The following is a 25,094-nucleotide window of genomic DNA, read 5'->3' on the forward strand; positions in this document are numbered from 1 at the left end:
TGTCTATCACCCAGCCACCCCATCCCTCCCACCCCCCACCACTCCAGAAACCCTCAGTTGGTTTCCTGAGATTGTAGCAGTTTTTTGGTGGAATCTTACAGGTTTTCAACATAGAGAATCTTGTTTGCAAATAGTGAAAGTTTGACTTCTTCCTTCCAGATTTGGATGCCTTTTATTTCTTTTTGTTGTCTGATTGTACTGGCTAGGACTTCCAGTACTATGTTAAATAACAGTGGTGTGAGTGGACATCCCTGTCTTGTTCCTGACAATAGAGGAAAAGCTCTGTTTTTCCCATTGAAGATGATATTAGCTGTGAGTTTTTCATATACCACTTTTATTATGTTGAAGTATGTTCCCTCTATTGCTAATTTGTTGAGGGGTCTTATCATGAATGAATGTGGTACTTTGTCAAATGCTTTTCCTATGTCTATTGAAATGATTATATGGTTCTTTTCCTTTCTTTTATTAATGTGATGTATCACATCCCCTGATCTGTGAATATTGAACCTCTCTTGCAGCACAGGAATAAATCCCATGTTATCATGGTGAATATTTTTTTAAGTTTTATTTTTTTTTATTCTAGTTAGTTGGTATACAGTATAATATTAGTTTCAGGTGTATAATATAATGATTAAACACATCCATACAACACCTAGTGCTTATCACAAGTGCATTTCTTCATCCTCATCACCTATTTAACCCACACCCCTACCCACCTCCCTTCTGGTAACTAACAATATGTTCTCTATATCTAAAAGTCTATTTCTTAGTTTGCCTTTCTCTCTTTTTTTTTTTACTTTTCTCATTTGTTTTGATTCTTAAATTCCACATTGAGTGAAATCATACTGTATTTCTCTTTCTCTGACTGAATTATTTTGCTTAGCATAATACTCTGTAGCTACATTAAGGTTGTTGCAAATGGCAAGATTTAATATTTTTATGGTTGAGTACACACACACACATATATGTATACCATACCTTCATTATCCATTTATCAGCCAATGGACACTTGTTCTGTATTTATAATTTGGCTATTGTAGATAATGCTGTTATAAGCAACAGGGTGTGTGTATACCTTAGGATTAATATTTTTGTATTATTTAGGTAAATACCTAGAAATACAATTGCTGGCTTATAGGGTAGTTCTATTTTTAACTGTTTGAGGAACCTCCACCCATAATGTTTTCCAGAGTGGCTGCACCAGTTTTCATTCCCACCAACAGACCACTTTCTTACACCATACACAAAAATAAATTCAAAATGTTTTAAAGACCTGGATGTGACACCTAAAACTATAAAAATCCTAGAACACAGGCAGTAACTTCTTTGATCTTGGCCGTAGCAAACTGGTTCTAAACATGTCTCCTGAGGCAAGGGAAACAAAAGAAAAAATAAACTATTGGGACTACATCAGAATAAAAATCTTCTGTACAGCAAAACAAACAATCAAAAAAACTAAAAAGCAACGTATGGAATGGAAGAGGACATTTACAAAATGGCATATCTGATAAAGGGTTATTATCCAAAAATTATAAAGAAATTATCAAAATCATCACCCAAAAAACCAATAATCCAGTTAATAAATGGGCAGAAGACATGAATAGACATTTTCCCCAAGAAGATATACAGATGTTTAATAGGCACATGAAAAGATGCTGAACATCACTGATCATCAGTGATGAGAAGCTCCCTGCTTCTCTCTTTCCCACTCCCTCTGCTTGTGTTCCCTCTCTCACTGTGTCTCTCTCTGTCAAATGAATAAATATAAAAATCCTAAAAAAAAGATGTTAAAAATGAAACTATCCTATGATTCAGCAATTACACTACTAGGTATTTACCCAAAGAATACAAAATACTATTCCAAGGAATACATGCACCCTGATATTTAGAACAACATTATCTACAGTAGCCAAATTATGAAAACAGAATACTTGTCCATTAACTTATAAATGAGTAATGAATATGTGATATACACATATATATATATATATATAATGGAATATTCACATATATATATATATATATATATATATATATATATATATAATGGAATATTCACACACACACATATATATATAACGGAATATTACTCAGCCATAAAAGTTAAATCATATGTGGAATTTAAGAATCAAAACAAATGAGCAAAGGGGAAAAAAAGTAAGGCACACCAAGAAACAGACTCTAAACTATAGAGAATATACTGATGGTTACCAGAAAGGAGGTAGATGGTGGAATGGGGTTAAATAGGTGATGAGGTTTAAGGTGTGCACTTGTTGCGATGAGCACCAGGCATTGTATGGAAGTGTTGAATCACTATATTATACACCTGAAACTAATATTACACTGTATGTCAACCAACTTGAATAAATTAATTAATTAGTTAATTTAGAGCACATGATCTGGGGAGGTGGGGGCAGAGAGAGGAGAGAAAGAATTTTAAGCAGACTCCATGCTCAGTGTGGAGCCTGGCATGGGCTCGATCTCACAGCCTTGAGATCATGACATGAGCCTAAGTCAGATGTTTAACTCACTAAGCCACCCAGGCTCCCCTAACTAACTGAAAATTAAATAACAGCTTAAAAATATGTTTCTAAGCTGTTATTTAACTCTCTCTCTCTCTATATGTGTGTGTGTGTGTATATATATACATATATATAAAACTTTATATATATAAAATGTATTTATTTGTATGTATATACATACAATGTATATACATGTATGTATTGTATGTATTTATTTGTATGTATATGCATACAATATATTATATGTATATATAAAATTGTAAAATTGCAAAGAAATTAATAGGAGGGAAGTGAATGTCAATATTTCCAGCATGAAAAACAAAATGTCAAAGTTAGAATATAGGACAGAAAAAAATATTTGACCTAAAGGATTATTTCAGTATTAATATTTGGGTAATTATTTGGGTAATTATTAATTATTTTTATTAATTTAATACTCTATTATTATTAAATAATATTAAATAAATTACTAAATACATATTAAAATTTGGGTAAGGATACCTGCCGGAAATGGCCAGCAATCCCTGTACCGACGGATGAAAGATTACTCCAAACTTTGCTGTGAAAGAGAGGAGAAGGCAAGGGGGTCAATGCTCAGAGATGAAGACCCTTTGTTCTTTGCTTCCGCTTTTATTGGTCCTTCAGGATAATCACAAATCCTTATCACTGTTTCTCAAGCACGTGATGTGTGACAAGTGGTCTTACTGAAACTAGGAGGATCTGTTTACAGGGAAGACACGATATGCTAATCTGCGTGTTCGATATGCTAATCTGTGAGTTCTGCTAATCATAGCCTAAGGGACAATGCTTACATCTTAGATCACAGGGCAGCTGTTTGGGCTAAGAAAGTTTCAGGGAACGCAACTCCCCCTGGCATTCCAATGGCAGAGTGGTCATGCAGGCCTCGGCATTCCAAAGGCCCATGCCCTTCTCCAAAACCTTCCCTTGCACCCAATGGCCTCTGTGTTACATTTTAGCAGGCCAGGTATTATGACTGATTTCATGTCCTACATTAACCCCAACAGATACCTAAAAATGCACTGATTAAACAAATGATGAAATCATGAAAGAATATAAGTGAATTTTCCACCTCTAAATGACACGAATATCTAGATTGAAAATTTCCAACAAATGCTAAGAATATAATTTAAAAAAAATCCCTCAACATTTTGCAGTTTTTCTAATCTTTACATTGGGATCAATGGAAGAATAGTTTGAGACTGTGAACTTGAGTTTTGAAATGCTATTCATGTATTACTTTGAGAAATTATTTAAAAAATAACATTTTTGAAAATCTAAAACAGAAGAAATGGAAATGTAATTTGGTCCTGAATTTCCTCTTTTTAGAATCTATCATATAGACTGAAAATACCAGTTATTCATTTACTCATTTACTTCCTTATTCAAATATATTTGTTCAACACCTATATTTTACCTGTCACTATCCTAGGATTGGAGATAAATGGTGAGAAAAAAAACCCAAGAGCCTGAATATCCATCAATACCAAAGTGGTTTTATTCATTGTTGTATATCCATCCTATGGCTTATTATCCATCTAATAAAGTGTATGAACTTATTGAACTCTTCATTAATTTGGAAGCACATCTATGCCAAACTATTGACAGCCATATAATGAAACAGAACACCAGCCCCTGAGGCATTTCAATTTTCTCCCTGATCAAGTTATTTGCAACTGATGTTTTAAAATTTATTAGTTACTATTAGTTTTATATGATAGATAAGCAGGACAATTAGTAATGAAAATGGCCATTATTCATTGAGATAGCTCTGAAGGAAAGTAATGTATTTTGGTAGTAGAGCTATTTTGTATGTGTAAAATATTTAGAGCTTTGAAGAATCTTTTAGTGTTTTTGACCTTAGTAATGAGTAAGGGACTTTGATATTTAACCTCATTAGTTGGATCTGATAAATTTTGTTGACATGGTTATTGTAGTTCCAAATCTTATTTATGATTCTAGAAAATAGTCTACAGTAATTTCATGTGCATTCTTCAATACAGTTTGACAAGTTTTTTTATTATAACAAAACAATTAAATCAATATCACATGGAGTATAATGGGCTCCCATACATACATTACCTTTTATGGTTAAATGTAGCTTTTTGTAGGCTATGGAATTTGATGGTATTTCATTTTAGTTTTCCCCATACTATTACTTTGGGGAGAAGAGTTGGTTTTCCAAATATCTATTGAACTGTTTTTACAACATGGAAAATAATTTGTTTTCCTATTTGGTCTTTTGTCCCTCGTTTTTTCCCTCATAACAGGCTTTTAATTTTTGGTAGCATTCATGCTATATTTATAAAAAAACAATTTTTGAAATTGATACTTTCTATGTATCATACTTTATTTTAGTACCTGAAAACAGTATTTTGATAAGATTTATTTAGAAGCCTTTGTTTAGATTCTTTTTTTTTTTCCTTTTTCATTCTTGCCTTCATTTACAAAAAACTCCTCAAAGTGATGGTTAATTGTACTAGTTAATATGTAAGGAATATTCCAAATTTGACTGCATATTTTGGGCATTTTTAAGTGAGTGCTACAAAACTGAATAAAGAATTCAAGTGATTATCTGGATAGTTTACATTCCACATTCTCTGGTTTCAATTATCTGGATGCTTCAAAAACTCATACCAAAGTGGTTTGCTCCTAAATGTTTTGGTTAATTGCTTCAATTCCTCTTTTCACTTTACATAAGCAGACAGTTTTAATGTCACAGAATGCAAATCTCTTAGAAACATATTTCCACTCTGTGAAAAATGTAGGCATGTGTATGTACACTGGTCTTCATTTATTCAAGGCATTTATAGTCATATGCATAGGTAAATAAGGCATGCATATATAAATAGCCATGTCTATGTTTTTCTCATGCACACATTTTTCTCATTATACTAGTACAGTAATTTCTGTTAATAATTGAATTGAAGACTGCTTTTAATCGTTCCATATTACTTGCTATTAATTTAACCAGTATGGTCTGTATCTCCTTTAATGCTGATTTTCAAAAATACATAAGAGGAAAAAAAAACATTAAAAAATTTGTCATTCTGCAATTTACACATTTTTGTATCAACCTACTTACTAGTGACATACATGTTTCCTCTTAAAAGATTTAAATTTTAATTTTCCTGAATCACTGTTAACCAAGAAAAAGGTAATTGTTGTTAAGAGTATTCAAACTGTCAGAATATCCTTCAATCTAAAAGCTGTTAGAATCTGTGAAAAAGTAATTACTGAAATTCTATTCAACTGTAATAATAACCTGCCACTGATGACAGCAATTACTGGAAAAGTGTAATAGAAATCAAAGGCACATTTTTCTCTGACAAGTACATTTCTAACTAAGGTTTACATTGGCTGAATAGCATTGACAATGACGATGTGCTATATCATTCTTAATCACGGCTGGAATGATGTTACAATTTGAACTACTCACTCTTGAGAGCAACTAATTGCTTGTTTCATTTGACACTTGTCCAGGCTCTCCGTATATAGGAATATGTATTTCAGATGAATATAGGTTAAATGTTATGCTTCTTTGCCTGTTTTTTATTTTTTTGAAGTACAGGTTTTAAGTACATTTTAATTCAGATAAAAGAAATGAAGTTAAGCCAAAATGGCAAAGCAAACTTCTGAATTTTTTTGAAAGGTTTGGTTTCCATACTTAGGTCAAATTATGGGTGCTTCTTTCAATTTCAACCTTTAGCAGTGACTATCTTCACTATCAGCATTCTTGGTCATACCTCCCATAATGTCATTTTTCTTTTTTCAGCTTTGGCCAACTGGATACCTGTGGTCAACCTTTAGTTGGGGAAGTTAATGCTTTGGGTATTTACAATTTAGGAAAATAAAGTTTTAAATGTTCACCTTTAAAATGAATATTTTCATTTTATTCGGGACCCTCAATTTCAGGAGAAAAATGGGGGAAGATAATATTAATTGAGATATTGCCATGTGTTAGGTACAACATGCTGTTTTAGGTGCATTATATAGATCATCTCTTGTTCTCACAAAAACATTCCAAAGTAAGATTATTATCATTTCACAATCGCATTATGCAAATGAGAAATAGGTACAGAGGATTCTTTAAGCATCTATTGCATAATCTTTTTGCAGCCATTGACACTGTCCAAAAGGCCAGGTCTTTCAAGACACAATTAATCCCACATTGCCGATCCAGTTTTTTTCCCACCATGTCTTGAAGTGATATCACATGGACTCCTTTAGAGGGGATTATCTAATATCACCAATAAGTAATAACAAAAAAATTAAGTGGAGCTGTGAGTTGCCCTATTTTCTCGAATGAATGTTAAAGTAAAACAAGGTAAGTAATTTATTTTTCTGTGAAAAAATTGAAATCATTACAAAATAAGTTTTAAAATTTAAAATATAATTCAGCATTCATAGAAGGATATAAGAAATCTATAAAATATAAGGAACTTTATTAGAAGTATTTAATCTTTCTTATCTTGGTTAGTTCAATTGTATTCTCTCCAATAGTTGGATTTTAAGAGAATTATATTGCAATTTACCCTCTCATTTGTTTATTGGTGAATTCACCACTACCAAAGTTGTGGGACAGAAACAATACAGTCATTTACTTGGGAAAGATTGTGTGGCTGTCTGTCTCAATGAGAAGGGCACAGGATATTCTTGGTAAGAATGCATACTCCCCCAAAACCATAAGATATGTAGGAATAAACCTAACCAAAGAGGTAAAGTAGTTTCTATATACTCTAGAAACTACAGAACACTTATGAAAGAAATTGAGGAAGACACAGAGAAATGGAAAAACATTCCATGCTCATGGATTGGAAGAATAAACATTATGAAAATGTCTATGCTGCCCAGAGCAATCTACACTTTCAATGCAATCCCTATTAAAATACCATCGGGGGGCGCCTGGGTGGCTCAGTTGGTTAAGCGACTGCCTTCAGCTCAGGTCATGATCCTGGAGTCCTGGGATCGAGTCCCGCATCGGGCTCCCTGCTCGGCAGGGAGTCTGCTTCTCCCTCTGACCCTCCTCCCTCTCATGCTCTCTGTGTCTCATTCTCTCTCTCTCAAAAAAAAAAAAAAATCTTATAAAAAAAAAATACCATCGGCATTTTTCACAGAGCTGGGACAAACAATCCTAAAATTTCTATGGAACCAGAGAAGACCCTGAAACACCAGGAGAACATTGAAAAAGAAAACCAAAGCTGGGGGCATCACAATGCCTGACTTCAAGCTCTATTACAAAGCTGTGGTCATCAAGACTGCCTGGTATTGGCACAAAAACAAACACACAGATCAATGAAACAGAATAGAGAGCCCAGAAATGGACCTTCACCTCCTTTGTCAACTAATTTTCAACAAAGCAGGAAAGAGTATCCAATGGGAAAAAAGTCTCTTCAATAAATGATGTTGGGAAAATTGGACAGCCACATGCCAAAGAATGAAACTGGACCATTCTCTAACACCATACACAAAGATAAACTCAAAATGGATGAGAGACTTCAGTGGGAGATAGGAATCCATCAAAATCCTAGAGGAGAACATAGGCAGTAACCTCTTCAACATCAGCCACAGCATCTTCTTGCAAGACACGTCTCTAAGGGCAAGGGAAACAAAAGCAAAAATGAATATTTGGGACTTCATTAAGATAAAAAGCTTCTGCAGAGCAAAAGCAACAGTCAACAAAACTAAGAGGCAACCCATGGAATGGGAGAAGATATTTGCAAATGATATTAGAGATAAAGGGCTGGTATCCAAGATCTATAAAGAACTTCTCAAACCCAACACCCAAAAAACAAATAATCCAGTCAAGAAATGTGCAGAAGACATGAATAGACACTTTTCCAAGGAAGACATACAGATGACTAACAGACCCATGAAAAAATGTTCAACATAACTAGCCATCAGGGAAATACAAATCAAAGCCACAATGATATACCACCTTACACCAGTTAGAATGGCCAAAATTAACAAGACAGGAAACAACAAATGTTGGTGAGGATGTGGAGAAGGGGGAAGCTTCTTACACTGTGGGAATACAAGCTGGTACAGCCACTCTGGAAAACAGTATGGAGGTTCCTCAAGATGTTAAAAATTGAGTTACGCTATGACCCACCAATTGCACTACTAGGTATTTACCCCCAAGATACAGGTGTAGTGAAAAGAAGGGGCACCTGAACCCCAATGTTCATAGCAGCAATGTCCACAATAGCCAAACTCTGGAAGGAGCTGAGATGTCCTTCAACAGATGAATGGATAAAAAAGATGTGGTCCATATATACAATGGAATATTGCTCAGCCATCAGAAAAGATGAATACCCACCATTTGCATCAACATGGATGGAACTGGAGGGGACTATGCTAAGTAAAATAAGTCAGGCAAAGAAAGACAATTATCACATGTGGAACACATATGTGGAACATGAGGAATAGCATGGAAGACCACAGGGGAAGGGAAGGAAAACTGGATGGGAAGAAATCAGAGAGGGAGACAAACCATGAGAGACTCTGGATTCTGGGAAACAAACTGAGGGTTACAGAAGGGAGGGGGTGGGGGTGGAATAACCTGTTGATGGGTATTAAGGAGGGCACGTGTTGTGATAAGCACAGGGTGTTATATGCAAGGAATGAATCATTAAACACTACATCAATAACTAATGATGTACTATATGTTGGCTAATTGAACATAATAATAAAAAATAAAAAAATGCATACTCCCTGGGTTTGAGACTAGGCTCAATTTTCTGGGACAGAATTTTAAAACCAAGCTAACTGAACTGCTGCATTTTGCTATTTTTCTTTGTTTTAGAGTTGATGCTGGTGTGTATCCAGTGAATTAAGCCCAGTACTTTTAATAAATTAATAGTATTCAATTCAAGCAATTAAACACTGTCGGTATATAAAACTATAGACTAGGCTGTTGGGGCTACTAAGAATATAGAATCTGCATCCTCCACATTAAAGGAGTCTATAAAGTTTTCTCCAAACCAAAGAAGAGTAAATAAAATGTCTGTTGAACTCTGAGGCCAAATTATGTGGATTCACATATTCACTTTAATAACATTAGCTTTTATACCTTCATTCACTATTAACTGTCTCCTTACCTGTTAGAAGAATAAGCGTTATTATGAATAATGAATGAAAAGAATATTTCAGTTGACTGCAGGACTCCATGTTTCCAAAGGGCAAAATTTCATAAGATGTACAGCAAAACCACGATTTATCTACATTTTAGGAGAATTACATATGATAATCAGAACAATTTTTCCTTCTTTCTTTGGCATAACCTGAATTATAGATATGGAGATAATAATGAGCTAGGATCCAGAAACCTGAATTTTATTCACAGCTGTGGCAATTATCATCATGTGAATTGAGACATATCATAAAATTGATGAGACTTGGTCTTTAATCTGTAAAATGGAATACTAACATCTACCCTGTCTACTCTATACAATTCTTGCAAGAATCAAGAAAGATAGCACATATCAAATTATTTTCTAAATTATAAAACACTGTACAGCTATAATGATATATTACCATTTTACCCATGGAGAATTTACAGCTGTGCTCTTCAGAGTAAATAATTTGTTTATGCACTTTTAGAAAAATGCCAGTTATGTCCTGACTGAACTGGAATTCTTTAATCCTAAATTACTTATAAAGTACAGTACCAAAACCACCCAGGAAGAAAAATATATGCACACAAGAGAAAACCACACACTTTGAGACTCAGAAATTGTCATATGCATTAATGACATGGTATAGAATCCACTGTGTGTCTATGCCCACTTGAAAAAATCATTTATTGACCAAAGGAGACTTTAAGCTTAGGAAGGAAATCAAAGCCTTTTCAGTATCCTCTGCCTTATCCAGTATGCTTTATTTAGTTTCAAGTATTTCTAAAGGACAGATACCTTGTTCAAACAAACATTGCCAAGATAGCACACTTACAAATGTAGCATTCAGGGTGCCTGGGTGGCTCAGTTGGTTAAGCATCTGCCTTTGGCTCAGGTCATGATCCCGGGCTCCTGGGATGAGCCAGGCATCAGGCTCCCTGCTCCTCGGAGAGTCTGCTACTCCCTCTCCCTCTGCTCTGCCCCTCTCCCCCCCACTCATGCTCTCTTTTGCTCTCTCTCAAATAAATAAAATCTTTAAAAATGTAGCATCCATTATATCCTCAAATTCGAAACGCTCAATAAGAACAATTTATGTTTTTGCCTCTTAGAAAAAATATTTGGGATGGATTAGGCAAAACAGATCATTTTTTTTCCAATTTAGTTTTCAAATGCTGTGCTTTTCTAAGATTCTAACACAAAACGGAAATGGCTGTGCCTATGCCCTGGTGTATTTGTGTGTGTTTAATAAATGAATTCCAGGAGAATTTAAAATCTGAGCTAATTACTTGTTTACAGTTTTAGAGAGCCAATACCATCCCAAAACTCTTCTAAATAGAGGCATATCAAGAAAAGAAAAACATTAATTAAATTAAATTAAATATGAAGCTCTTAGAAATAAATTTTCAGTTAAGAGGCTGGATTTTTTCCTACCAGTTTGCTATTCTGTATTGAAATGCACATTTAATCCTGCCTGCTCCTTGGATAGTGGCACAGCATGCATTTTATTGTGACATATCAACAGTATGAATCATCCCCTAAAATAATCATGTGCTTAAATCACTTTGGTTCTTTTGCTTCTTTGATCCAGGTTGATTGTGCTAAAGCCCAGCAGGAAAGATTCTTTCATAACTTGAGCCATTGGCTTTCAGACTGGAATTACTGGAGTCATAGACATGTGGATCATTCAGCAGATAGCCATTTTCACAAAGGCCTGTGTAGTTCTCTATGTGGAAAGCCTGAGAGCCTATGCAGACTGAGACCTTAGTCATAGATATTAGAAGACCTCTCAATGCATTTAAAAAACTTTTTTATTGTAATCTATAATCACTCTCTTCACATATTTCCAGGATTCAATACAATATTATTAACTATAATTATGATAATGTACATTAGACCTTTAGACTTATTCATTCTACATAAATGCAACTTTGTACACTTTGGTACATTTCCCCATTTTCCCCATCCCTCTAGCCCCTTGTAACTACCATTCTGATCTTTGCTTCTATGAATTTAACCTTTTAATATTTCAAAAATCAGTAAGATCATGTAGTGTTTGTCTTTCTGCTCCTGACTTATTTCACCTAGCGTAATGTGCTCGTTCATCATTGTTGTTGCAGGTGGCCAAAATTAAGGAACCCAAATTTTTAATATGCACCAAGTTAATTCTTATAGTGTATGGATTATTCTATGGGAAATATCAATGTAGTTATTGCATGGCCCAGAACCTTTATAATATTATTTCTAAGCCACTTGGATAAAAAAACAAACAAAAAACCCAGGAAAATATTCCTGAGCCTTATACATATTTATATATTCTGACAGATTAGTATATGGGCACAGAGATGAATCATTCCCAGGATTACTTTAATATTACTTCCATGATTACTGGGAAATTAAGACAGAAACTACAGTTTATATAAGAAACTGCCTACAAGATGAGATGAGAAGTTCATCAATACAGTCCTGACCAAAATATTTTCTTTCACATATTTGTAGTGCCCAGAAATCTACTATTAAAAATATTTTTTTTGGTATATCTTGAAGACTTTTCTTCTTTTTTTATTTTTTAATTGACATACAGTATATTATTTGTTTCAGGGGTAAAGGTCTGTGATTCATCAGTCTTACACAACACCCACCACAACACACACCCTCTCCAATGTTCTTCACCCAATCACCCCATTCCCCTACCCCCTCCTGTCCAGCAACCCTCAATTTCTTTCCGAAGATTAAGAGTTTCTTACGGTTTCTCTTCCTCTCTGGTTTCTTATTCTTCTTCTTTTTTTTTTATGTTAGTCACCATAGAGAACATCATTACTTTTTGATGTAGTGTTCCATGACTCATTGTTTACAAATAACACGCAGTGCTCCATGCAATACTTGCCCTCCTTAATACCCAACAAGTGGCTAACCCATTCCCCTAACCTGTCCCCTTTGAAACCCTCAGTTTGTTTCTCAGATTCCATAGTCTCTCATGGTTCGTCTCCCCCTCCAATTCTCCCCTCTTCATTTTTCCCTTCCTTCTCCCAATGTCCTCTATGCTCTTCGTTATGTTCCACAAATAAGTGAAACCATATGATAATTGACTTTCTCTGCTTGACTTATTTCACTTAGCATAATCTCCTACAGGCCCATCCATGTTGATGTAAAAGTTGGGTATTTATCCTTTCTGATGGCTGAGTAATATTCCATTGTATATATGGACCACATCTTTATCCATTCATCTGTTGAAGGGCATCTTGGCTCTTTCTGCAGTTTGGCTATCGCGGACATTGCTGCTATGAACATTGGGGTGCATATGGCCCTTCTCTCCACTACATCTGTGTCTTTGGGGTAAATACCCAGGAGTGCAATTGCTGGGTCATAGGGTAGCACTATTTTTAATTTTTTGAGGAACTTCCACACTGTTTCCCAAAGTGGCTATAACAACTTGCATTCCCACCAACAGTGTAAGAGGGTTCCCCTTTCTCTACAACCTCTCCATTATTTGTTGTTTCTTGCCCTGTCCATTTTTGCTATTCTAACTTGTGTAAGGTGGTATCTCAGTGTGGTTTTGATTTGAAGTTCCCTGATGGCTAATGAATATGAACATTTTTTCATGTGTCTGTTAGCCATTTGTATGTCTTCTTCAGAGAAGTGTCTGTTCATCTCTTCTGCCCACTTTTTGACTTGATTATTTGTTTTTTGGGTGTTGAGTTTGAGAAGTTCTTTATAGAACTTGGAAATCGGTGCTTTGTCTGTAGTGTCATTTGCAAATATCTCCTCCCATTCTGTGGGTTGCCTCTTTGTTTTGTTGACTGTTTCCTTTGCTGTGCAAAAGCTTTTTATCTTGATGAAGTCCCAAAAGCTCATTTTTGCTTTTATTTCACTAGCCTTTGGAGCTGTATCTTGACAGAAGTTGCTGTGGCCGATGTCAAAGAGGTTATTTCCTATGTTCTCCTCTAGGATTTTGATGGATTCCTGTCTCAAATTGAGGTGTTTCATCCATTTTGAGTTTAACTTTGTGTATGGTGTTAGAGAATGGTCAAGTTTCATTCTTCTGTATAAAACTGTCCAATTTTTCCAGCACCATTTATTGAAGAAACTGTCTTTTTTCCATTGCGTATTTTTCTTGCTTTGTCAAAAATTGTTTTACCATAGAGTTGAAGGTCCATATCTGGGCTGTTTATTCTGTTCCATTGGTCTATATGTCTGTTTTTGTGCCAGTACCATGCTGTCTTGGTGATCAGAGCTTTCTAATATAGCTTGAAATCGGGCAACGTGATGCACCCAGCTTTGTTTTTCTTTTTTAATATTTCCTGGGCATTTGGGGGTCTTTTCTGATTCCACACAAATTTTAGGATTGTTTGTTCCAGCACTTTGAAAAATGTCATCAGAATTTTGATCAGGATGGCATTGAAGGTATAGATTCCTTTGGGTAGCATAAACATTTTAACAATGTTTATTCTTCAGATCCATGAGCATGGAATGTTTTCCCATCTTTTTGTGTCTTCTTCAATTTCTTCCAAGAATGTTCTGTAGTTCCTAGAGTATAGATCCTTTACCTCTTTGGTTAGGCTCATTCCGAGTTATCTTATGGGTTTTGGTGCTATTGTAAATGGAATCATTTCTAATTTCTCTTTCTACAGATGAATTGTTAGTGTATAAAAAAGCAACTGATTTCTGTGCATTGATTTTGTATCCTGCCACATTACTGAATTGCTGTATGAGTTCTAGTAATTTGGGGGTGGAGTCTTTTGGGTTTTCCACATAAAGTATCATGTCGTCTGCGAAGAGAGAGAGTTTGCCTTCTTCTTTGCCAGTTTGAATACCTTTTATTACTTTTTGTTGTCTGATTGCTGTTGCTAGGACTTCTAGTACTATGTTGAAAAATAGTGGTGAGAGTGGGAATCCTTGACCTGTTCCTGATCTTAAGGTAAAGGCTCTCAGATTTTCCCCATGGAGAATGATACTTGCTGTGGTTTTTCCATAGATGGAGTTTATGAAATTGAGGAATGTTCCCTCTATCTCTATACTCTGAAGAGTTTTAATCAGGAAATGATGCTGTATTTTGTCAAATGCTTTTTCTGCATCAATTGAAAGGTCCATATGGTTCTTCTCTCTCCTCTTATAATGTGTTCTATCACAATGTTTGATTTGTGAGTGTTGAACCCTTGCATTTCAGGAATAAATCCCACTTGGTCATGGTGGATGATCTTTTTAATGTATTGTTGGATCCTATTAGCTAGGATTTTTTTGAGGATTCTGGAATCCATATTCATCAGGGATATCGGTCTGAAATTCTCCTTTTTGATGAGGTCTTTGCCTGGTTTGGGGATTAAGGTAATGCTGGCCTCATAGAATGAGTCTGGAAGCTTTCCTTCTGTTTCTATTTTTTGAGACAGCTTCAGGAAAATAGGTTTTATTTTTTCTTTGAATGTTTGGTAGAATTCCCCAGGGAATCCATCAGGCCCTGAACTCTTGTTTTTTGGGAGGTTTTTGATCACTGCTTCAATCTCGTTAGTGGTTATTGGCCTATTCAGGTTGTCAATTTCTTCCTGTTTCAGTCTTGGGAGTTTATAGGTTTCCAGGAAGGCATCCATTTCTTCCAGGTTGCTTAAATTATTGGCATATAGTTGTTGATAATAATTTCTAATAATTGTTTCTATTTCCTTGGTGTGATCCGTGATCTCTCCCCTTTCATTCATAATTTTATTAATTTGGGTCCTTCCTCTTTTCCTTCAGATAAGTCTGGCCAGTGGTTTATTGATCTTATTAATTCCTTCAAAGAACAAGCTTCTAGTTTCGTTGATCTGATCTAATGTGTTTCTAATTCCTTGATCTCTTCTCTAATCTTAATTATTTATCTTCTAACATGTGGCTTAGACATCCTTTGTTGATTTTTCTCTAGCTCTTTAAGATGTAAATTCAGTCGGTGAATTCAGGATTTTTCTATTTTTTTGAGTGAGGCTTGGATGGCCATGTATTTTCCCCTTAGGACTGCCTTTGCAGTATCCTATAGGTTTTGGACTGATGTGTTTTCATTCTCATTGGTTTCCATGAATTGTTTAAGTTCTTCTTTGATTCCCTGGTTGACCCAATCATTCTTGAGCAGAGTGGTCTTTAGCTTCCAAATGTTTGAATTTCTTCCAAATTTTTTCTTGTGATTGAGTCCCAGTTTTATTTTATTTTCTTTAAAGATTTTATTTATTTATTTGAGAGAGAGAATGAGAGACAGAGAGCACGAGAGAGAAGAGAGTCAGAGGGAGAAGCAGACCCCCTGCTGAGCAGGGAGCCCAATATGGGACTCGATCCTGGGACTCCGGGATCATAACCTGAGCTGAAGGCAGTCACTTAACCAACTGAGCCACCCAGGCGCCCTGAGTCCCAGTTTTAAAGCATTATGGTCTGTGAATATGCAGGGAATAATCTCAGTCTTTTGGTATTGGTTGAGACCTGACTTGTGACCCAGTATGTGGTCTATTCTGGAGAAAGTTCCGTGTGCGCTTGAGAAGAATGCATATTCTGTTGCTTTAGGGTGGAATGTTCTGTATATATCTATGAGGTCCATCTGGGTCAGGGTGTTATTCAGAGCTCTCGTTTCTTTGTTGATTTTCTGCTTAGATGATCTGTCTATTGCTGAGAGTGGAGTATTGAGGTCTCCTACAATTAACGTATTGTTATGAATATGATTCTTTATTTTGGTTAACAGTTGGCCTATGTAGTTGACTGCTCCCATGTTGAGGGCATGGATATTTACATTTGTTAGATCTTCTTGTTGGGTAGATGCTTTAAGAATGATATAGTGTACTTCTGTGTCTCTAACCACAGTCTTTAGCTTAAAATCAAATTTTTCTGATATGAGAACTGCTACTGCAGCTTTCTTTTGAGGTCCGTTGGCATGGAAGATGAATTTCCATCCCTTCACTTTCAGTCTGGATGTATCTTTAGGTTCAAAATGACTCCCTTATAGACAGCATATGGATGGGTCCTGTCTTTTTATCTAATCTGCAACCCTGTGCCTTTTTATGGGAGCATTTAAGCCATTCACATTGAGAGTGATTATTGGAAGATATGAGCTTATTGTCATCATGTTGCTTGTGAAGACCTTGTTTTTATAGATTGTCCCTGTAAATTTCTGTTGTAGATCACTCTTGGGGTCTTTCTCCTTTTATAGAACCCCCCTTAATATTTCATGCAGGGCTGGCTTAGTGGTCACATATTCTTTCAGTTTCTGTCGGTCTTTGAAGCTCTGCATCTCTCCATCCATTCTAAATGAAAGCCTTGCCGGATAAAGTATTCTTGGCCACATGTTCTTCTCATTTATTACCCTGATTATGTCTTGCCAGCCCTTTCTGGCTTGCCAGATCTTTGTGGATAGGTCTGACGTTTTTCTGATGTTCTTCCCTCTGTAGGTTAGGAATCCTTCCCTTTAACTGCCCTTAAGATGGTTTCCTTGGTTCTAAGATTTGCGAGTTTTACTATTACATGCCAGGGCATTGGCCTGTTTTCCTTGATCTTGGGAGGGGTCCTCTCTTTCTCTAGGATGCGAATGTTTGTATGCTTCCACAGATTACAGAAGTTCTCAGCTATGATTTGCTCAAATATATTGTCTAGTCCTTTCTCTCTCTCCACCCCCTCAAGGATCCAAATAATTCTGACATTGAAACATTTCATGGTGTCACTTATTTCTTGATTCTATTTTCATGGATTTTAAGTTGTTTTTCCCTGGCCTCCTCTTTTTCCTTCTTGTCTATTAATTGGTCTTCTTGATCACTAATTCATTCTTCTGCCTCGCTTACCCTAGCTGTTAAATTATCTAGATTAGTTTGGATCTCATTGGTAGCATTTTTAAGTTCTGCCAGTTCAGCTTTCATTTCTGCCCTTAGAGACTGTATGTCGCCATTAATCAATTTCTCCATTCTAGCTATTGTCTTCACAACTGCTACCCTGAATTCCATCTCTGACATCTTGGTTATATCTGTATCCATTTGTAAATCTGTGGCAGAAGTCACAGTCTCTGAGTCTTTCCTATTTTTTGGGTTCCTCCTCCTAGTCATTCTGTTGAGGGGTGGTTGAGGGAATGTACAGATTACAAATTGTTGACCACAACCCAAGCAAGATGCTCCTAATTTATAGGGACCTTAGGGTTGTTGGCCTCTTTTTCTCCTTGCCTGTCTTCTTGGTGAGAGGCCTTCCATGCTGTTACTCAGGCAACCTTGTTTGTCAGAGTTGCCCTGCCCCTTGTTCTGGGGGATGGGCTCAGTGAAAACCATTTTTGGGAGGCTTTTGTTCTATGGTGGTTTTCCCTGGTGGGTTTCCGCATCTCTTCTGAGAGTCAGAGCAGAAGAGATCTTTTCTAACCCCCTGCCTCAGAACAGAGAGATCACAGTCTCTTCTTCAGTGAGCTCTCCAAGTCACACTATCACTGTTTTTGTCTGTACTGCTATAAACTGCAGCGTTCTGGGTTGTGCGCCCTTCAGGAGCATTCCTAGTCCTCACCTCCAGGTCAGGGTTCGTCTCTGCCCTTTGTGCTTCTAAAACTGCCAGCTACCCTCAGTTCACACACGCAGCCCTGTTGCTCCAGGTTTCAGTCCAGGGGGCTGCCCTAAAGTCCTTTCCACATCGCTACCTGTCTGTGAGTCTGTACCCAGTCCCCAGCATGGGAGGCTATCGTTCACCAGTGGTGCAGGATCCCCATGGCTCCCTCCCCCTTCCATTTATCTTCCAATATGTGCCTGTGGAATCAGGCTCCCAGTTTCCTACCTCGAAACCAACCACCTATTATATTCTGTTTGTAGAGATCCAGATCTATCTTCTTACATCTCAGGCTGATTTCATCGGTGTTCAGAGTGGTCTGGTAGATATCCAGCTCAATTCTGGGGACAAGTTGGAATAGGGCCCCCTACACTTTTGCCATCTTTTCTTCTTCCTTGGACTACATCCTTTTCCATTCATCTGTTGAAGGACATCTCAGCTCTTTTCAGTTTGGCTATTGTGGACATTGCTGCTATGAAGATCGGAGTGTATATGGCCCTTCTTTTCACCACTTCTGTGTCTTTGGGGTAAATACCCAGTAGTAGCTGGATTATAGGGTAGCTCTATTTTTAATTTTTGGGGGAACCTCTACACTATTTTCCAAAGTGGCTGTACCAACTTGCATTCCCACCAACAGTGTAAGAGGGTTCCCCTTTCTCTACAACCTCTCCAACATTTGTTGTTTCTTGTCTTGTCAATTTTTGCCATTTTAACTGGTGTAAGGTGGTATCTCAATGTGGTTTTTATTTGAATTTCCATGATGGTCTGGTTTTGTCTTGTTTCATTTTTTTCTTCTCTTCCCCTATGATCCTCTGCCTTATTTCTTAAACTCCACATATCAGTGAAGACTTTTAAATGCATACATTTAACAATGTTTTCATTGACTGCCTACTATAAACTAGAAATTGTTCTAACTCAGATAATCTTGCAGTGTTCTGCACTAAATTACAAAGTTACTTCTGTAAACACATTTATAATCTATATTAGTTAGTAGAAAAAATGATAACTAACTTTTATTTAGAATTTATTATGTTACATACTAATCAAAGTGCTTTACATGTATTAACTCTCCAAACAATTCTATTGTGGACACTATTATTATTATAATTTTATAAATGAAAGAGCTAAGAACAGAAAGGTTAAAGCAACTTCCCTAAGACTACAGAGCTAGTGAATGATAGAGTTATGATTCAAATCTAAAATGCCTGTCTTAATCACTGTGCTAGACTGAGATGATCAAATACCTTTCTTCTGAAGCATGAATATGGTCCTAGTGAAATAGAGTAGCTTTGTAATTTTTCTTGAGAAGAAGGCAGAAAAAAAGGCAGAAAAATACACAAAAACAGAAGTAGAAGGGAATCAAATCTAAGCCTTCTTCATAAACTTGCTGGTCTTTTTTTTGAAGTTAGAACAGGCAATCATCCTCTTTATACCACAATGAGATAATTATCCCTCACATTTGTGTAACAATATATAAATCTCTTCCAAACCTGTTCTTTTATATAAAAATCATAAAAGTTTACAGAATTTGTATTATTTTCTCTATAGATGAAGAAACTGAAGCACAAAAGGGTAAATTTCAAAGTTACACAGATAATTTTTATCTAATTATTTGTATTTTAGTCTGATTTTTGTAAATCCCTTGATATATTTATCATTTTAGCCTTATCCAGACAAGAAAAAAGGTGAGATAAAAGAACTGTGGAAAAGGAACACTAAATTTGCTGACTTTTTCTTAGCCTTACCAACAAATTATAATGAAGAAGCAGAAGAGACAGATAGATTTGACATGCAGTATAACCTAAAGACATCACCATTCCTTAAATGCTATTAACAATAGCTAGGTCTCACACTTTTATGGGAATTTATATAAAACATTCTTATTTTTCCATTTTCATAGCACTTTAATGCCTGTTTTATCTTCCCCAGTTTGACTCTGAGGAGACTATTTAAAATTTAAAAATGAAAGAGAATTCATGCTTTATCAGTTTTGGTGCCCCACATGAGAGCATGAAAGTGTCAGCACTTAGGAGAAAGCTATGGATGCTTACAAACCTACACAGCTGAAGAAGGGCTTAGAATGGAAAGAGATTACTTGATCAACAATCCACAGACATAAAGAGAAGAAAATGAAACCTGCTCAAATGTTGAAAATAGTGACACATATAAAAAATGTGTCTTGGGGGCTTTTCTCTCTTACGGTTTTACCTGTTATAAAGAAGGGAGCATACAAGAAATAAGTAATACTTGTAAATTTATAGGAGATATGTTTCTGTCTTAGCAAGGAGCTATTCAAAGTAATAATTGATATCACTGAACAAAATTCTATAGCATTGATCCAGGAAATATTAACCCTAGAACTGTCCACATACTGAGGAAATCCATGTTCCAAAAATTCTTATATATGGAGGAAGCAACAATCACAGGTTCAAGCTTGTGAATATATTCTAAATGTGACAATATCAGAATGGAAAGAAAGAATAGAAAATGAGTATCTGCGGGAAGTAAGCAAATTCTTATATGAATCAAGAGAGACTTCAGACAACTTCTGAATCCAGCATTCTCCATATCCTACTATTTAAGGAAATGTGTTCCAACTATACCATCCTTGTCTCTTAAAATGGTGGTCATGCCAAATTAACTGTTATGTAAATAAAACCGTATTTGTTTATTAAGCACCTACTGCAGGCAGAGCCCCGTGTTAGTCTTAGTAGCAGTAATACAAGATGAAGTATCACTCATATTTTTTTTCATGCCTAAGGCCTTGAAAGGGAATCTAAAAATTTTAAAAGAATTGTTGCTACGTCGAACTCTATAAAACATCTGGACAAAAGACATCACAGTATAGAACCTTACTTAAGTGAAAACTGAGACCTCCAAAAAATACAGCATCATTATGTCACATAGAAATTCTAACTATATCAGCAAAATCTATGGTTTCAGGGACAAGAGCATCTTAAACCAAATAATGTCCATGAGCTTTGCACAGTGGCAGTATCATAGCCGATGTGGTTTATCCGAGGTGCGATTATTGCTAATTGAAAACTTTTCCCAAATATGTCCATGAGAAGTCATCATGGCCATGGACACTAAGTGCAAGGGAAATGCCCCTGGACACAATTTCACAAGCAGTGCAATTTTTAGTCATTAGCAAAGGCTTCATGGAAGATTTGTTTGTGAACATTACAGAAAAATCCTGTGAACATACTAGAAAAACATACTGAAGACCCTAAATGTGCTGGGTATTTGTTTGTACTGAAGAGATTTGCTTTAAAAATATTTAGAGGTCACGCACTATCAGAGATGGTGAAACACAGAGCAGTATACCTTATTATTATTATTAATATAACCTCATTTTTATCCTTTATCCCTGTCTTTATGATCTGAGGGAATATATATTATTGGAAAATTACCAAATAGGGGCGCCTGGGTGGCTCAGTCATTAAGCGTCTGCCTTCGGCTCAGGTCATGATCCCAGGGTCCTGGGATCGAGCCCTGCATTGGGCTCCCTGCTCCGTGGGAAGCCTGTTTCTCCCTCTACCAGTCCCTCTGCTTGTGTTCCCTCTCTCGCTATGTCTCTCTCTGTCAAATAAATAAATAAAATCTTTAATACAAAAAATTACCAATTAGTCACCATATTCTAATGATTTGTCTGTGGTAGCTTTTGCCATATCTGCCCATTCTTTTCCATTTCTACTGCTACTGCTCTAATTGAAGCCCTCTTCAACTTTGACTCAGATTACTACAACAGGATATCAATAGCTTTTGTTCCCCCTGTCTTGATCCAATTCATTTTGAACATTTTCAACTCAGTGACTTTCAATTACTCTCCACTATTTAGGGGATGACATCAAAATAAATATCCAAAACCTAAAACAACTGCTAGTCTTACCTTCTTAGTATTATCTCCCATATTTGTAAATGCACAGTTCTGTTCAAATTTACTGTCAATGACCTCCTCTTACTTGCTAAATCAGTGTTTTTCTTCTTGATACCTTTAGAACACCTGACACTGTTGGTAACATCTTCCTGGAAACTCTTTTCTTCCTTGGATTTGTACTGTTAAAAGTACCTCCATTGCTGGCTCCTCATTATAATTCCCTGTTTTTTTAGACATTGAGCAGATAGTCTTCACTTTTACTTTAAAAAGGTAAATTTAAGTAATCAGAAAATTTCATATATTTAACAATACTGCACTCTACCTTTAGAACTTGTTAAGAAGGTAAGAAAAGAAACCTTTCCATAACTTCCTGCTATCAAATATTGCAACATTCTCGCATCTGCATCTTTTCTTTGCATACATTACATTATTAGGAGTTGCATCAACTCTTATTTAAAGTGAATTCCTCTGCTGGTCGGGAGGTGAGTGGGGGTGTGAGGATGGGGTAATTGGGTGATGAGCATTAAGGAGGGCACTTGAGGTAATGAGCACTGTGTGTCATATGCAACTGATCAATCACTAAATACTACCCTTAAAACTAATAACACACTATGTTAACCAGCTTGAATTTAAATAAAATCTTTTAAAAAGTCAATTCCTTGTGTTCTGAATTCTATTCCTTCCACATTCTCAGTAACATTATACTAAAAATTTCCCCTGCTATGTTCTCAAATTGCCCCCACTCCAGGGTTCACAATGCACATTGGCTTGATGAATGCTCACATGAACCCTGGGGGAAAAATTTTTCCCCTTCTTGCTTTTACATATTTAGTTTCTCTCTCTTGACTCTTTCTCATAAATGCTTTCACATGCTCAAACCTCTTTATAATAACAAATAAAAGAACTCCTAAATTCTAGACAACACTCTAAATATCTGACCCTTCCAACTGACACTGGGGATGAATGAGACTGAATAAAGTGGTTTAAGTTAGGACTAGTCAGCACTTTACTTTCCCTTCATCCTTGGTGTTAGCAGGGCCCAGCAAGAAGCTGAACATAGTCCATAATAAAAGAGTCCAAATTAGAAAATGTACAAAAGATATAAACAGGAATTTGACCAAAGAGGATACACAGATGGCAAGTAAACACATAAAAGATATTCAATATCTCTAGCAATTAGATAAATACAAATTAAAACCACAGTGAGATATTACTACACATCTATCATGATGGTTCAAACTTAAAAAAAAAAGGTGGCAACACCAAACGCTGGTGAAGATGTAAGGAAATTGGATTACTCATATATTGCTGGTGGTAATTTAAAGTGGTATAGCCAGTCTGGAAAATAGTTTGCCAGCTTCCTATAAAACAAAACATTAAATATTCATACAATCCAGTAATTGCAATTTGGGGCATTTATCACAGGAATTTGAAAACTTATTTTCACATAAAAACTTGTACATGGATATGCATTGCAGCTTTATTTGTAACAGCCCAAAAATGGAAACAGCCTAGATGTTCTTCAAAGGAGAGCGGTTAAGCAAATTGTGATATTTTCATAGAACTACACAACAGTAAAAAGGAATGAACTCCTAATACACACAACTTGGATGAATCTCCAAGAAATCATGCTGACTGAAAAAATTATTTCCAAGAGGTTACATGCTGTATGATTTAATTTACATAACCTTCTAAAATGACAGAATTATAGAAATAGATAACAGATTAACAATTGCCAGAAGTAAGAAATGTGGGAGAATAATGAGGAAAGTGAGTGTGGCTTATGAAAGTGTAGCAGGAAGGATCCTTATGGTGATAAGATTCTTCTGTAATTTTCTTTTAATTTTTATAATTGAAGTATAGTTGGCATACAATGTTATGTTAGTTTCAGGTGTACAACATAGTGATTCAATAATTCTGTACATTACTCAGTGCTTGCCATGATAAGTGTAATCATCATCTGACCTTATTGCAATATTATTGATGGTATAAAAGTTAATATCTTAGTTGTGTTGTTTTACTACAGTTTTTCAAGATATTACCATGGGGAGAAATTGGGTAAAGAGTACATAAGTCCTCTTTGTATTATATTCAACCATCTCAGTGCTGGCTAATCCAATAGTTACTTTTAGTTTCTATTTCATCTCACCTTTCTATAACACTTTACAATGTTGACCGTTTCCTTCTTATTGAAACAAATTTCTACGTTGACGTCTTTACATCACAGTCTTCTGTATTTCCTCCTGCCTTTATGGCTACTCATTTCTTAGTGTCCTTTACCAGGTATATTCCTCTACTGAACAATAAATTTTACTTTTTTTTTTTTAAGATTTTATTTATTTATTTGACAGAGAGAGACACAGCGAGAGAGGGAAAATGAGCAGGGGGAGTGGGAGAGGGAGAAGCAGGCTTCCTGCGGAGCAGGGAGCCCAATGCGGGGCTCGATCCCAGGACCCTGGGATCATGACCTGAGCCGAAGGCAGACGCTTAACGACTGAGCCACCCAGGCGCCCTAAATTTTACTTTTTGTAAGGCCCAGAATTGAGTCCTCTTACCTTCCTATAATAAACCCATTTCCTAGGCAATCTTCTCAATAGTAAAATCTTAATTTTTTTATGTGTAATACCATCATGGGTCCTGGACAAGAGGGGCTCTTTACTTAAGAGGATATTTCATCTCATAAATGCATAAAAAAATGTAGTACATAACCATGGGTATCTTTGTCATTCATGATCCTGTACACAGCTGAACCTACAACACCAAGCATTCACTGTCACACAATTGACACTCACTCCAGAAAAATATTTTCCTCATTTCTTATTATTGCCCTTAAAATAGAATCTGAAGGATGTGAATATTTTTGAGTGGTGCCACTGCTGCTGTCAGAGATGGACTCTTCTTAAACATGCAGAGAAACTTTGAGAGGTGAAGCATTTAGGTGAAAGAAAATACAATTTAATGAACATTTCAAATCCCCCTTAAATAAATGTAACAAATTCTTGCCTAAGAAAGTATAATTTCCTGGTAGTCCTAAGCATTCTA

The 25,094-nt window shown here is 36.0% G+C and overlaps 1 long non-coding RNA gene and 1 pseudogene across 1 annotated transcript in view; both read left to right on the plus strand.

Moving 5' to 3' along the window:
- LOC145717818 (uncharacterized) overlaps window positions 1-25,094 on the plus strand; it is a 164,402-nt gene that overhangs the window by 131,683 nt on the left and 7,625 nt on the right. The window lies entirely within an intron of this gene.
- On the plus strand, window positions 21,150-21,332 carry LOC115942248 (U4 spliceosomal RNA; annotated as a pseudogene).

This window comes from Leptonychotes weddellii, chromosome X (genome assembly GCF_054177405.1).
Source record: "Leptonychotes weddellii isolate Sample4059 chromosome X, ASM5417740v2, whole genome shotgun sequence".
Lineage (NCBI taxonomy): Eukaryota > Metazoa > Chordata > Mammalia > Carnivora > Phocidae > Leptonychotes > Leptonychotes weddellii.